We start from the raw sequence: 14391 nt of genomic DNA on the forward strand, positions 1-14391 counted from the left end.
GTTGCCAACTGTGATCAGTTGAGGTGTGGTCATGTCACTATTTGGAATTTGCTCCATCAATGTTGCACCTGCCCCATATGCCAGCAGCTTAAAGAGAATAAAGACAAAAAAAAAGGAGCAGGAGGATGCCATTCAATTATTCAAGCCTAGTCAGCCATTCAATGTGATTATGGCTGTTCATCCCTGTTCCTACTTTCTCCCCCTACCCTTTGATCCCTTTAGCCCTAAGAACTAGATCTAACTCCTTGAAAACATTCAATGTTTTGGACTGAACCCCTTTCTGATGCAGAGAATTCCACAGGCTCACCATCTCTGGGTGAAAACATTTCTCTTCATCTCAATCCAAAGTGACCTATCCCTCAGTGAGCAAACCTACACCTAGAATGAATAAGAATCGTATGAGAATCTGAGAAAGAGTGAACAAAATGAGCATGACAGGGAGGGCAAGGAAGAAAGGAACATGAAGCTTTGGGGAGTCACTAGATTACCAGGCTGATCCAGCAACTCTGTGAAGTGCTATCTTCCATCCTCTTCCAAATTTCAAATGTGCAATGGAAATGAAACATAGCCACCACCACACCCAGAGTGGGTGAACTAGGTTGTTTTTGTTATATCTTGGAGGGAGTAGGCTCTATTTGTGAACAATCTGCACAAACCAAATGTTCACATATCACAGAAGGTCTGGTGTAGTCATCTTCCCTGGTGACCCTGGTAGTAGAGGATGGCCTTCCTGACCACTGCTCCTTTGACCTGCTCCTCCAGACCTGCGTCAGCAAATTAGGGTGACAGCCATCCCTGGGGAAATTCCTCCCACAATGCTACTGTGCAGGGTTACTTCTGGCTTGGAGCATGGTGCATAGAGTTAGAACTGGGAGTTAGAACTGATACCGGTTTCCGGAAGCAGTGAGCACTTGCGCTGCTGTTGATTACAAGATTGTACCTCAGCTGTCACAATGGATAATTCTCAAGTTATTAATCAGATTATTATTAAGCAGATAATTATCCAGTTTGCATTTGAAAGCCATGATTGAATCTGCTTCCATCAAGGTGTCAGGCAGTTCCTTTCAGTTTCTAACTACTTGTTGTGTAACCTACTTGCTCCTTTTGCCAATATCTGAAATAGATGTTCTCTGGTTCTCAATCCCTCTGCCAAGAGGAATTGTTTAACCCTATCTGCTCCATCTGCCTCTGCTCTGATTTCGATGAAAACACAGTACTTTAGATACTGGAGAATAAAAGTTACTGGAGAAACCCAACAGATCTGGCAACCTCTATAAAGAGAATAACACAGTTTCAAGTAAAATTCTCCTTCTCCATTACAAACACACATTGTCTCCATTGCATCTGCTCTGATGATGCCACCTTCCACAGGAATTTGTCTGACATGTCTTCCTTTTACTGAGGAGTACCCCCACACCCAACCACTGTGGTTGACTGGACCATCAGCCATGTCTGACCCAGTTCCCACATTTCTGTCCTCATGCCTTCTCCTGCCTGCCAGAATGACAGTAGGGTTCCCCTTGTCCTCATTTCCCACCACACTGGTCTGCATTTTCAGAGGATCATCCTCTGCCTTTCCACCATCTGCAACAGGATGCCCTCACCATATTTATCAACTCCCACCCACCCTGTCAGATTCCACAGAGACCATTCACTCTGTGACACTCTGGTCAACTCTTCCATCATTCCCACCACTAATTCTCACGCCCATGACACCTTTCTATGCAACTGCATGTGGTGTAACAGTTGCCCATTCATCTCCTCTCTCCTTACTGTCCAAGGCCTCAAATACACTTTCCCAGATGAAGCAGCAACTTACTTGTGCTTCTTGCAATCTAGTCTATTGTATTCACTACCAAGAATGCTAGCTACTGTGCATTGACGAGATCAAACGCAGACCAGGTGACCGACCACATTGTGGACCAGCTCCACAATATCTATAAGAATGACCCTGGCCTTTCAGTTGCCTGCCATTTCAATATGGCAGGAGAAAGTGAGGACTGCAGACGCTGGAGATCAGAGTCAAGAGTGTGATGCTGAAAAAGCACAGCAGGTCAGGCAGTTTCGAGGAGTAGGAGAATCAACGTTTTGGGCATAAGCCCTTCATCAGCCCACATTCCTATGAATGGCTTATGCCCAAAACATAGATTCTCCTGCTCCTCGGATGCTGCCTGACCTGCTGTGCTTTTCCAGCACCACACTCCCGATTTCAGTATGGCATCCAGCTCTCATGCTTGCGTTTTTGTCCCAGGTCTGCTGTAGCGTTCCAGTGAAGCCCAATGCAAACTGAATGAATACCACTTAATTTTTCCACTTCAGTGCTTTACAGCCCCCAGGACTCAACATTGATCTCTACGACTTCAAATCACAAACTCCACCCTCCATAATCAATTACCTCTCCATTTTCCCCAAACCACCATTAACTTGCTTGTTTGCTCTGAGCAGTATTACCTTATTTTCTGCTATTAATACCTACCATTAAAACTTACTCTTCTTCCATATATCTTTTGTACTGCCCCTATGCTAGTTGCTCTGAGGCACATTTCACAACTGTTTCATTACTCCTTCTGTCCCTAAGTTTCTGTGGCATGAAAAGCAATCATTTTCCAGACCTTTCAGTTGCAAAGATCAGTCATATTGTACTCAAGTTATGGTTTCTCTCACTACAAATGCCGCCAGAATAGCTGATTTTCTCCATCAAGTTGTTTTTACCTCAGGACTTTGAACTGAAATGAATTGTTGGCTCATGGATGAGGTCAGGCAGGTCACATGACTAATTTGCAGACTGTGATGGCTACCAGTCAGCTGCTGGCAAAAGCTAAGCCAGACTGGGAGCTCGATCGATGGGGTTAACAAGCAATGATGGTCACCCCTTTTCAAACACTTTCAGGGTTGGCAGGGCAAGGGCGAGCAAATAGTGGCCACTAGCTGTGAGCTCCTGGGTTAGATAATAAAATATAGCAGAATTAGGCCATTCAACCCATTGAATCTGCTATACTATTCAATCAGGGTTGATATTCTCAACCCCAATTTCCTTCCTTCACACCCCTCCCCCCCAACCCCATAACCCTTGATTCCCTTACTATTTAAGAACCTATCTATCAATCATAAATACACTCAAAGACTTGGTCTCCACAGCTGCCTTCAGCAACAAGTTCCATAGATTAACCACCCTCTGGCTAAAGAAATTTCTCCTCATCTCAATTTAAAAGAGTCATCCCTTCATTCTGAGCCTGTACTCTTGGGTCCTAGTCTTTCTGACTAGTGGAAACGTCTCTCTATCCATGCTATCCAGGCCTGTCTGTATTCTGTATGTTTCAATCAGATCCTCCTAAACTCTGTCAAGTACCTTCTAAACTCTGTCAAGTACAGACCAGAGTCCTCAACCACTTCGCATATGACAAGTCCTTCATCTCTGGGATCATTCTTGTAACATCCTCTGGACCCTCTCCAATGCCAGCACGTCCTTCCTTAAATATGGCACCCGAAACTGCTTACAACATTCCAAATGTAATCATATTATAGCTTTATCCAGCCTCAGCAGCACATTTCTGCTCTTGCATTATAGCCCTCTTAAAATGAATGCAAACATGGCATTTGCCTTCCTATCTGGCAAATGAACCTGCATGTTAACCTTGAGAATCCTGAACAAGTACTCCCAAATCTTTTTGTGCTTCAGATTTCAGAAGCCATTCCCGATAAGAAAATAAACTACACCTCTATTCTTATCAAAGTGCACAATCTCACACTTGCCCATATTGTATTCCATCTGCCACTTGTCCTTCTGCACCTCCCCTCTTTCTTAATACTACCTGACCCTCCATTATCTTTGTATCATCTGCAAACTTAACAATGATGCCCTCAGTTACTTCAACCATATCGTTATTGTATAATGTGATTAACTGTGGTCCCATCACAGAGCCCTGCAGAACTCCACTAGTCACTGGCTATCATCTTGAAAAAGACCCCTTAGTCCTCACTCTCTGCCTTCTGCCAGTCAGCCAATCCTCTAACCATGCCAGTACCTTGCTTCTAACACTATGGGCTCTTGTCTTATTTAGCAGCCTCCTGTGTGGCACCTTATCAAAGGCCTCCAGGAAATCCAAATAAATCACTTCCACTGGCTTTCCTTTGTCTCACTTGCTCATTAACTGCTCAAAGAATTTTAACAAATTTGTCAGGCATGACTAAGCTATGCTGACTCCACCCTATTTTACCATATACTTCCAAGTACTCTACAATCTCATACTTAAAAATGGATCCTAAAATCTTACCAACTAAAGTTAGGCTAACCAGCCTATAGTTTCCTGTCTACTGCTTCTCTTCCCTTCTTAAGCAGTGTATTACATTAGCCATTTTCAAGTTCTTTGGGATCCTCCCTGACTCCAGTGATTCCTCAAAGATCACCATCAATGCCTCCATCATCTCCTCAGCTATCTCCTTTAGATCGCTGGGTGCAGTCCAGTTAGTCCAGCTGATTTATCCACCTTCAGACCTTTCAGCTTCTCTGGTCACTACACGCACCTTTGCCCTGACTCTCTTGAAGTTCTGGTATGCCAGTGGTGTCTTCCACTGTGAAAACTGATGCAGAGTCCCTATTCAGTTCACCTGCCATTTCTTTGTTCGTCATTATTACTTCTCCAGCTTCACTTTCCAACAGTCCAATATCTACTTGTGCCTCCCTCTTACCTTTTATATATCTACGAGAACCTCTTGCAATCTACTTTTAAGTTACTAACTTGCTTACTCTCATATTTCAAATTCTCACCTCATCGTTTTCTTACTTGTCCTCTGCTGGTTTTTAAAGCCTTCCCAATTCTCTAGCTTTCCACTGATCTTCAGTACATGTCTGCTTTTCCTTTTGCTTTTATGCTGTCCCTGACTTCCCTTGTCGACCATGGTTGCCACATCCTTCCCTTAGTATGTTTCTTCTTCCTTGGGATGAATTTCAGCTGTGCATCACAAATTACTCCCAGCAATTCCTGCCCATTGTTACTCCACTGTCTTCCCTGCGAGGCTCCCCCATTCCAATTAACACTGGCCAGCTCTTCCCTAATGTCTTTGTAGTTACCTTTAGTCATTTATAAAACTGTTATATCTGATTCAAGCTACTCCCTCTTAAACCACAGAATGAATTCTATTATATAATGGTCATTGCCCCCAAGGAATTCCTTCACTTTAAGCTCTCTAATCAAGTCTGCCCCATTACATTTAGTAATCTAGAACTGCCTGTTCTCTGGTGGGCTCTACAACAAGCTGCTCCAAAATAAAATTGCAGACATTCCACAAATTCCTGTTCTAGGGATCCGTTACCAACCTATTTTTCCCAGTGCCCTGCAGATTGAAGTCCACCATGATTAAAGGTAACAGTGTCTTTCTATCACCTGATTTATTTTCCTCTTCACATCTTGACTACTGCTAGATTAATAGTAGACAACAGGGAAGAGTGGGCCAGGGAAGGTTATGGAAGCAAATGGCAGTGGTCAAAATGAGAGGTCAAGGTCTATCTGATGGACGATGGTTTATGGGGGAGGGTAGAGCTCAGTATTTAATGTGGAACAGGATCATTCTCAAATAAAAAATACAGTGGGAGTTTCTGAAGAACCAACTCCGTCAAGGTTTGTACAGCCCAAAATAGGGTGTTGGTTCATAATTCTGCAATTGTATAACTGATATTGGTGTGTTCCCTGTGGCAGTTCTCAAAAAGCAGGGTACTGAATGCACCTACCAGGCCATACTTGCAAAGCTCAAAACACAGTTTTAGATGTTAAATGTACAATTGGACAGCATGTGCTACATAATCCTGAATGTGTGAATAATTATGCTGTCAACCCATTTGGGATCATCAGTTGGGCTTGCAGTATGGTACTAAAAGTAATATAAATTAAATCCCTGGGCCCGGTACTTTACAGATAGAAAGAACATGTGTACGCACAGTGCCTGTTTCAAGACGAAAAGTAAGTGACAGCTTTTCTCTGGCTTATTACTCAAGGCAAGTTCTTGACCAGTGTTAAGCTGCCTTTTTAAAAAAAGGCCAAAGTTAGTAATTAGCTGTCAGTCATCATTAACTAATGCATTATCCAACGTGGTGTCTCTACCAATCAGACTCCATTTGGCAAACAATCAGAACTCTCCTCTCAATGTTGCTTTCTCTTTACACTGGTATTTCTTGCAGACTGTCCTGATGATTAAAAGCTGTAAGAAGAAAAAAAAACCCAGAGATTCCAAGCATCTTCTCAGTCTAGGGACTGGCTTTGAGTTGGCTGGTCTGAGCCCACAAACTGTGTGTGATTTGGTGACGGGATATCAGCTGCTGCCCAGTTATTTCAATCTGCAAGGCTACAAAGCTTTAGTGCTTAAAGTTTACATTATTTAGTGTGATGAATGATCATTGGTTTCTCTACTTTTTACAATCCAGCCAGCTGCAAATTGATTCTGTTGAGTGGAGATTTTTTTTCAGATGCCAAACATGTTTCTCACCCAAGTGGGTAAGTGACCTGCCAGTTTGAAGAGTAACTTGCCCCCACTGACCACAAATTCTCATTCAATTGTGCAAGGTTTCTGTGACATCATTTTTGCTGATAACATTTAGAATATGTCCACCTCAGATCAGCAACCTGACTTCTTGACTCCAGTGAATTAATTTTTTATTCATTCATGCGATGTGAGTATCTCTGACTAAGCCAGCAATTATTGCTCATCACTAGTTGCCCCACAGGGCAATCAAGAGTCACCCAGGAGTGCTGTAGGTCTGGAGTAGACCAGGTAAGGATGGCAGTTTTTCCCATAAGGGCATTAGTGAAGCAGATGGGTTTTTCAAACAATAAACAATGAATCAATGGCCAGCATTAGACTATTAGTTCAAAATTTCTTTTCAAATTGAATTCAGTTTCCACCATAGCAGGATTCAGATCCATGTTTCAGAATATTACCTGGATCTCTGGATTAATAGTCTGGCAATAATACCATTACACCATCGTCTTCCCAATGTATATGTAAGTTGCTGATTTCCTTTCATTGTAGCAGATTATTTTAGACAACATCAAAATTAAAAAAGCTAAATTATAATATTCATTTGAGGTTTAATCAGCTGGCATCTTGTCTTGTGAAGAAAGCTTGGCCCAGTCCACATCAGCCATTGGACTCCAGCAGATTGCCGTTAACAATCAGGGAGCATCATCAAACTCACAGAATGTTTTTCCAAAGTTTTTGTGCATATATTCATTAATTACTGAACTTGTCACCAATGTTACTTAAAATAATACTTTCACAAGACCTTCATACATTATCTCAAATGAACTTAGGCACCTGTTTGAGTTCCAGTTTTGACTAAATGATTAGAAACTCATCAAAATGACAGGATCCAAAAACATCTTTTGCTTTTCATAGAAATTAAATGTACAATCATCACCTTTATTGGTAACTACTGCACATGTACTTGTGATTATATTGACACTAATCTGATTTAATGCATCATATTTGAGCTTGAAGGGTTAATGTCTGCTCAGATCACTCAGAATTTTGAGATATCTATTTTTTAAAATACATTTTTTATTGAAAAAAGATTTAAAGTTTTTTACAAAACCAGTACAAAATAGTGTGACAACTTTATAATATAATAACAATGAAAGAAAACAAACTACAACTCTACTCCACAAACTACTGAACACGATAAAAAAAGCAAAACGAAAACCTCTTCAAAAACAATTCAATAAATAACCAGACAAAATAAAATTAAACCAAGTTATAGCAAGGTAATTTAAATTATATTTACACAATTAATACACTCAGCGCAATCTCACCAAAGCTCCCCACTGCTGGGAGCAATAGTAAGCAAACCCGTATTTGTTCAGGATTCTTCCCCCCCAGGAACCCTCAGACTGACAGCACAACCTGGGGCGGCATGGTGGCACAGTGGTTAGCACTGCTGCCTCACATCACCAGAGTCCCAGTATTGATTCCAGCCTCAGGCAACTGTCTGTATGGAGTTTGCACATTCTCCCCGTGTCTGCGTGGGTTTCCTCCAGGTGCTCCGGTTTCCTCCCACAGTCTAAAGATGTGCAGGTCAGGTGAATTGGCCATTCTAAATTGCGCATAGTGTTAGGTGCATTAGTCAGAGGGGAATGGTTCTAGGTGGGTTACTCTTCGGAGGGTCGTTGTGGACTTGTTGGGCCAAAGAGCCTGTTTCCACACTGTAGGGAATCTAATCTAAACCTTCAAGGCTATTCAAAAACCCTGAATAGTATAGCCAGTAAGTCTGATTGCCATGTTCTGTAAAACAATTCTGTTTTCTGTTGCACCATACTTGTAAGAAAGTGCAGGGGGATGTGTTCCATGACTAACCTATGTCAGCTCAAGAGTCCCCGGGGGATTCTCCAACACCCAGCTCATTAGAATGTTCTTCCTTGCACAGAATGAAAGAATATTAAACAATTTCTTCCCATGCGTACCCAAAGAGGGAAGATTTGGAAGACCCAAAAGGAGGGACACCGGAACCAACTTAACCTCACTTCCCAAAACACTCGCTATGGCATTCCAATACCTGTGGAGCTTGTGGCATGACCACAAGCAATGAGTAAGAGTGCCAACCTCCATTTTACAATTGGGGCATATTGGGGGCACTCCGGTCTTAAATTTCGCAAGCCATCCTGGTGCAGAGTCCTATGAAGTACCTTCACAGTTGAATAGCCTGGGTCCTATTACAAAATGAGATCTTCCTAACATTTTCTCACATATCCTCCCACATCTCTGACGAGATTTCCACCCCAATTCTTGAGTCCAGGTTTTGCATTGCCATTCAATGTCCTTCAAAACATTACTTCCTAACAAGTGGTTAAAAAGTGCTAACCAAGAGGGCACTCATAGACTGGAGCACTCTCCTCTCCATGTCCAACTTGTAGGGGTTGACCATCAATGTAAGTCTTTTTTTGTACGTAGTCTTTAACCTGGAAGTAACAAAAGAGATCTCTCCTAGGTAGCTTGAACTTCTGACTCAGCTGTTCAAAGGAACTTCCCGTCAAATAGATCTTCCAAACAGGAGGCTCTAGATTCCCAGAACTTAAAGCCAGAGTCCATCGACCCTGGCTGGAATTCTAACATTCCCACTATGGGAGTGAAGGGGGAGGTTTTTTTGTAAATTGCCCTCACCCTGCCGCATCATTCTCCATGCTTTAACTGTGTTTAGGACAATCGGGTTTTTACAGTGATCCATAACAATTCTCATCTTGTCCATAAACAACAAGTTAATGAGAGGGCATTTTGTCTAGGAGACCTCAATGTCCAACCAGATTGATCACGGATCCTGACAGTCCCATTCAGCCACATAGGACAGTAAAGAGCTCAATTGGCATTTCTTAAAGTTCGGAAAATCTAGACCCCGCCTCTCCTGCAGAAGCTGCAATTTATCCAGCTTAATAAGAGGCCGCCTATGATGCCAGATAAAGATCCAAGCCAACTGTAAAACCTGCAGAGTGCTTGCTTTGGCAGCACCGAAGAGAGCATTCTCATAGGTTATAATAAGCGAGGAAGAACATTCATTTTGACCAGAGGTATTCTGCCCAACCAAGATATCAGAAGATCTTCCCAGCACCAAAGGTCCTGCCTTAACTTCCCTAGCAACTGCACATAGTTGGCTCTATTCAATTGATCAAAGACTGGGGTAATAAAAATACCTAAATAAAGCAAACCTCCCTGTGACCACCGGAAGGGGAAATGGGTTCCATTCCCAAAATTGGATATACTAGTAAGGCCTCCCCCCACAGGCCTGGCCTCTAATTTCATGCAATTAATTTTATATCCTGAAAACAAACCAAATAGATTAATCACTTGTATTAAGCAGGGCACAGATGTCATTGGCTCAGTTAAAAAGAGAAGCACAGAGGGTGATTTTATGCCTACCTCCGGCAGTTATATTGGGAGCCAGCGGCTCATTCACCAACGTAAATAATAGTGGCGAGAGAGGGCACCCTGGACAGCAGCCTCTGCCGACACTAAAACTATCTGAACTTATACCATTAGTTGCTTCTTTCGGATCACTATACAGCACTGCCACCCATTTAGCAAAAACCTCTCCAAGACCAAACCGTTCCATGTCATAAAACAGGTACGGCCACTCCACCCAATCAAATGCTTTGTCTGCATCCAGGGAGACTACCAAACCCGGGATCGACCTTTGGTGACATATTTGGAGCATATTTAGTACTCTTCTAATATTGTTGGTAGACCTACGACCCTTATTAAAACCTGCCTGGTCCTCCTTTATAATAAAAGGCAAAACCCTCTCCAGTCTTAATGCCAGCATTGTCAATAGGATTTTAAAATCCACATTCAGTAACGATATGGGCTTATATGAGGTGCAATCCTCTGGGGCTTTTCCTTTCTTAAGAACAAGAGAAATATTTGCTTCTTCAGAGAAGATGGGAGGCAGTCCTGATTAAATGAGTAATTGTACATATCCAAGAGTGGTTCGGCCAACTTGTCTATAAACTCTTTATAAAACTCACTTTGAGATCTGTCTGGTCTGGGTGCTTTACCAGTCTGGAGCAGCCTCACCGCCTCTTGTACTTCCTGAATTGTCAGGAGGGCACTCAGAAAGGATGCCTGCTCTGAGGTTACACCCGGAAGGTCTTATTTTCATCATTCTGTCCTCAAAGCCCTCTAACCGGTAAAGTGCAAAATAAAAATTTCTAAATGCTGCGTGTACCAGCACTTGCTCTGATGAACATAATAGATTGGGGGCATTCTTCTTTCTGGCCAAGTACGCTAGATGTCTACCCGATTTATCACCATACTCAAATAACCTCTGTTTCGCAAAAGAGATTTCCCTCTTTGCTGTTTGGGTGAGTATAGCATTCAAAGTAGCTCTGAGGGCTGTAATCAGCTGCAATTTAGTTACAGAGGGTCTGACAAAGTATGCTAGCTCAGCTGCCTTCAGGCGAGCCTCGAGCAAACGCTGCTGTTCTCCCCTCTCTTGCTTTCGGGTCACAGTCAGAACTAATCCAACCCCGTGCCTAGGCCTTGGCAGTCTCCCACAGCACCGATGGATTGCTGGCCATACCTAAATTAATATCCCAAAAGATTTTAAACTCCAGCACAAAGTACTCTATAAACTTGCTATCTTTCAGGAGGAAAGGGTCCATGCTCCAGTGCCGGGAGCCAGTCCTGCCACCATCGGCCTTGACCTCCATGTACACTGCCCTATGATTAGGGACGGTTATGTTCCCTATTCTGCAAGACAACACCAAGTTCAAAAAGGTTGGTAGGACAAAAACAAATGTCAATTCCAGTATAGCACTTATGTGGATTAGAAAAAAAAAGGTAAAATCCCTAGCTTCGGGGTGAAGACATCTCCACACATCCACTAGCCCCAACTTCTTGTTCAGGTCCACCAACTGCCTGGATTGCGGAGACATACCTGCAAGACCATGAGGCATCCTGTCCACCTCGGGGTCAATAATACGATTAAAGTCTCCCCCTATACTTATATGACGCGCCCAAGGGCCAATCTAGAAGGCGTATCCATTAAGAATTTAAGGTGGGGGCAATATACATTCAGAATCCCATATTCCTCTCCATGTATTAAGGCTTTAAGAATCATGAATCACCCACACACATTCTTAATTTGGCCTAGCATTGAAATGGGAGATTCTTTCAGATGAGAATAGCAACTCCTCTACTTTTCAAATTAAAGGAGGAGGCTGAATCCTTTCTGTTGCAACTTCAAATGCTCCTTTACCAGTTAAGTGCATTTCTTGTAACAATGCTACATTGACCCTCTCTTTTCTAAGGCTTGATAGTATCTTTTTTCTCTTAATTGGTGAATGACTCCCCTTAACATTCCAGGTGCATCATTTAAATGAATGGTTAGCCATGATCATCTGAAACCACCCCCCCCACGAGGAAGAACCCCACTCACAGCGCGCCGAGTGAAAACCATAAGCAGTTCGTATAAAGTTTAAAATGCACCTTCAGAAACTACTAAATCAAAATTTTTAACAGCTACTTTGACAACATAGCAACATAAAAGACAAATTTTGATTAGATTAGATTAAATTCCCTACATTGTGGAAACAGGCCCTTCAGTCCAACAAGTCCACACCGACCCTCTGAAGAGTAACCCACCCAGTTCCATTTCCCTCTGACTAATGCATCTAACACTTTGGGCAATTTAGCATGGCTAATCTACCTAACCTGCACATCTTTGGACTGTGGGAGGAACCCGGAGAGCCCAGAGGAAACCCACGCAGACATGGGGAGAATTTGCAAACTCCACACAGACAGTTGCTCAAGGCTGGGATCAAACCTGGGACCCTGGTGATGTGAGGCAACGGTGCTAACCACTGAACCAAATGAAAGGAGACTGTCACCTTTGTCCACAGGGGGCGCTCATACCACCCATTAGCTCCATCATGACTCCTTCTAGCTGAAGCCATGCCCCTGCTCTAGACAACACAAAGTAAGAAAAAAACCCCAACATCTTATAACACGAAAGTTAAAAGTGGGCTCTCACCCTGTCCCCTACATACTGAAATCCGAGGCACTCCTGGTAGGACAAAAAATGTATGACCTCTCCCCACCTTCACCCCCCCCCCCGCCAAATCCCAAACTAGAAAGGAAGGACAAAAGGAAATAATAAGAACAGAAAACCAGGAAAACAAAAGATGACGGTAAGGGAGGGAGAAGGGAGAGGAGACAAAAAAAGGGGCAATAATTATGACCCTGACATATATTAAGAAAAAACCCAAGACCATCCCCCAACAACCAGGTAAACCAGGCAAATTACAGAGTAAAAAATAAAATAAATAATTGTCCATATAATTCAAGCCAGCCAGTCTATTTTAAAACATCCAAAAAGTCCTTCACCTTTTCCGGTGATTCAAAATTGAACATGGGCCCTCCATGGCTGAAATAGAGTATGACTGGATATCTAACAGAATACTGGATATTCAAGTCCCTCAGTGGCCTTTTTACCACATCAAAGGCCTTCCTCTTATGAATCTAAACTGGAGAGAAGTCCTGGAAAAGCATAATTTGTGATGCTTTATATATCAGAGCCTGAGGATCCTTTCCCAGTGCTCTAGAGGCTTCCAGCATCATTTGTTTATCTCTATAGTGCTGGAATCGCACTAGAACCGGGCGGGGCGCTGGCCTGCGCACTGTGACCCGGTGGGCCCACTTGACCTGCACTCGGCCCACCTTGGCTTCCAGTCTCAGAAACTATGGGAGCCATTGCTCCAAGAAGCTGATGAGCTGGCCTTCTTCCTCCTGTTCAGGAAACCCCAGCAACTGGATGTTCTGCCAATGACCTTGATTTTTCAAGGTCATCAACCTGGTTCTCCAAGGCCCGCACTCTGTGTTCCATGGCCTGATCCCGACCTGTCAAGGATTCCGCCGCGCTCTCAGAAGTCACGGCCCGTTGCTCCCCCTCCCCGACACGCTGCCTGAGGTACTGGATCTTCTGGTCACACCTCTGCAGCATGACCTAGATCGATTCAAGCCTGGCCCGGGTCTCCTCCATTGACGAATTGATCTTCTCTCAGAGTTTCACGAACTCTGAGATCAGGCTATGCGCCACAGGCGAGTCCCCTGGGGTGGTCGTGGAGGCCGACGCTGCGGCCAGGGGTGTGTCCGTTGTTTGGGGTGGGGTGGAGGGTCCCTGCCTGATGCGATCCCCGTGCTCCCTTCCCCTTAGTCATTTTCTTAACTGTTCCAAACTAGTACTAAATAGTTCTAAGGGTTGAGAAGTAGTTTTTTCAAGCCCATGAAGCAGGAAGTGGGGGTTGGGGGATGCAGTGCCCCACTTTGTCTGGGTTCTGGTGCACAGCTCAGTGAAGCAGACCAATTGGGTCACCGTCATCTCGAATCCCCCCGAAATATCTATTTTAAATCACCCACCTTTTAAGCCTTACTTCCATTCTGGCTTTGTAAGAATCTACATGCTTTCACATCACTGTGCAATTACTTGCAATAACTTTAGTTTTAACAAGAATTACTCCAGCAAGCCTTCAATCAAGAGGTGGTAATCAAACTGGAAACAATTGCAGATAACCAACTGGAAGCAGAACCTAACGGGGAAGACAGTAGAGCAAAAATGGCAGGAGTTTGTGGGTATAATTGAGGACACAGTACAGAGGTTCATCCCCAAGAAAAGGTAGATTATCCGGGGAGGGATTAGACAGCCATGGCTGACAAAGGGAGTCAGGAAAAGTATCAAAGAAAAAGAGAGATCCTATAAAGTGGCCAAGAGCACTGGGAAATCAGAAGATTGCGAAGGCTACAAAAACAAACAGAGGATAACAAAGAGAGAAATATGAAGGTAGGCTAGCCAGTAATATTAGAAATGATAGTAAAAGTTTCTTTCAATACATAAGAAACAAACGACAGGCAAAAGTA

The sequence above is a fragment of the Chiloscyllium punctatum genome, chromosome 41 (genome assembly GCF_047496795.1).
Source record: "Chiloscyllium punctatum isolate Juve2018m chromosome 41, sChiPun1.3, whole genome shotgun sequence".
In the NCBI taxonomy this organism is placed as follows: Eukaryota; Metazoa; Chordata; class Chondrichthyes; order Orectolobiformes; family Hemiscylliidae; genus Chiloscyllium; species Chiloscyllium punctatum.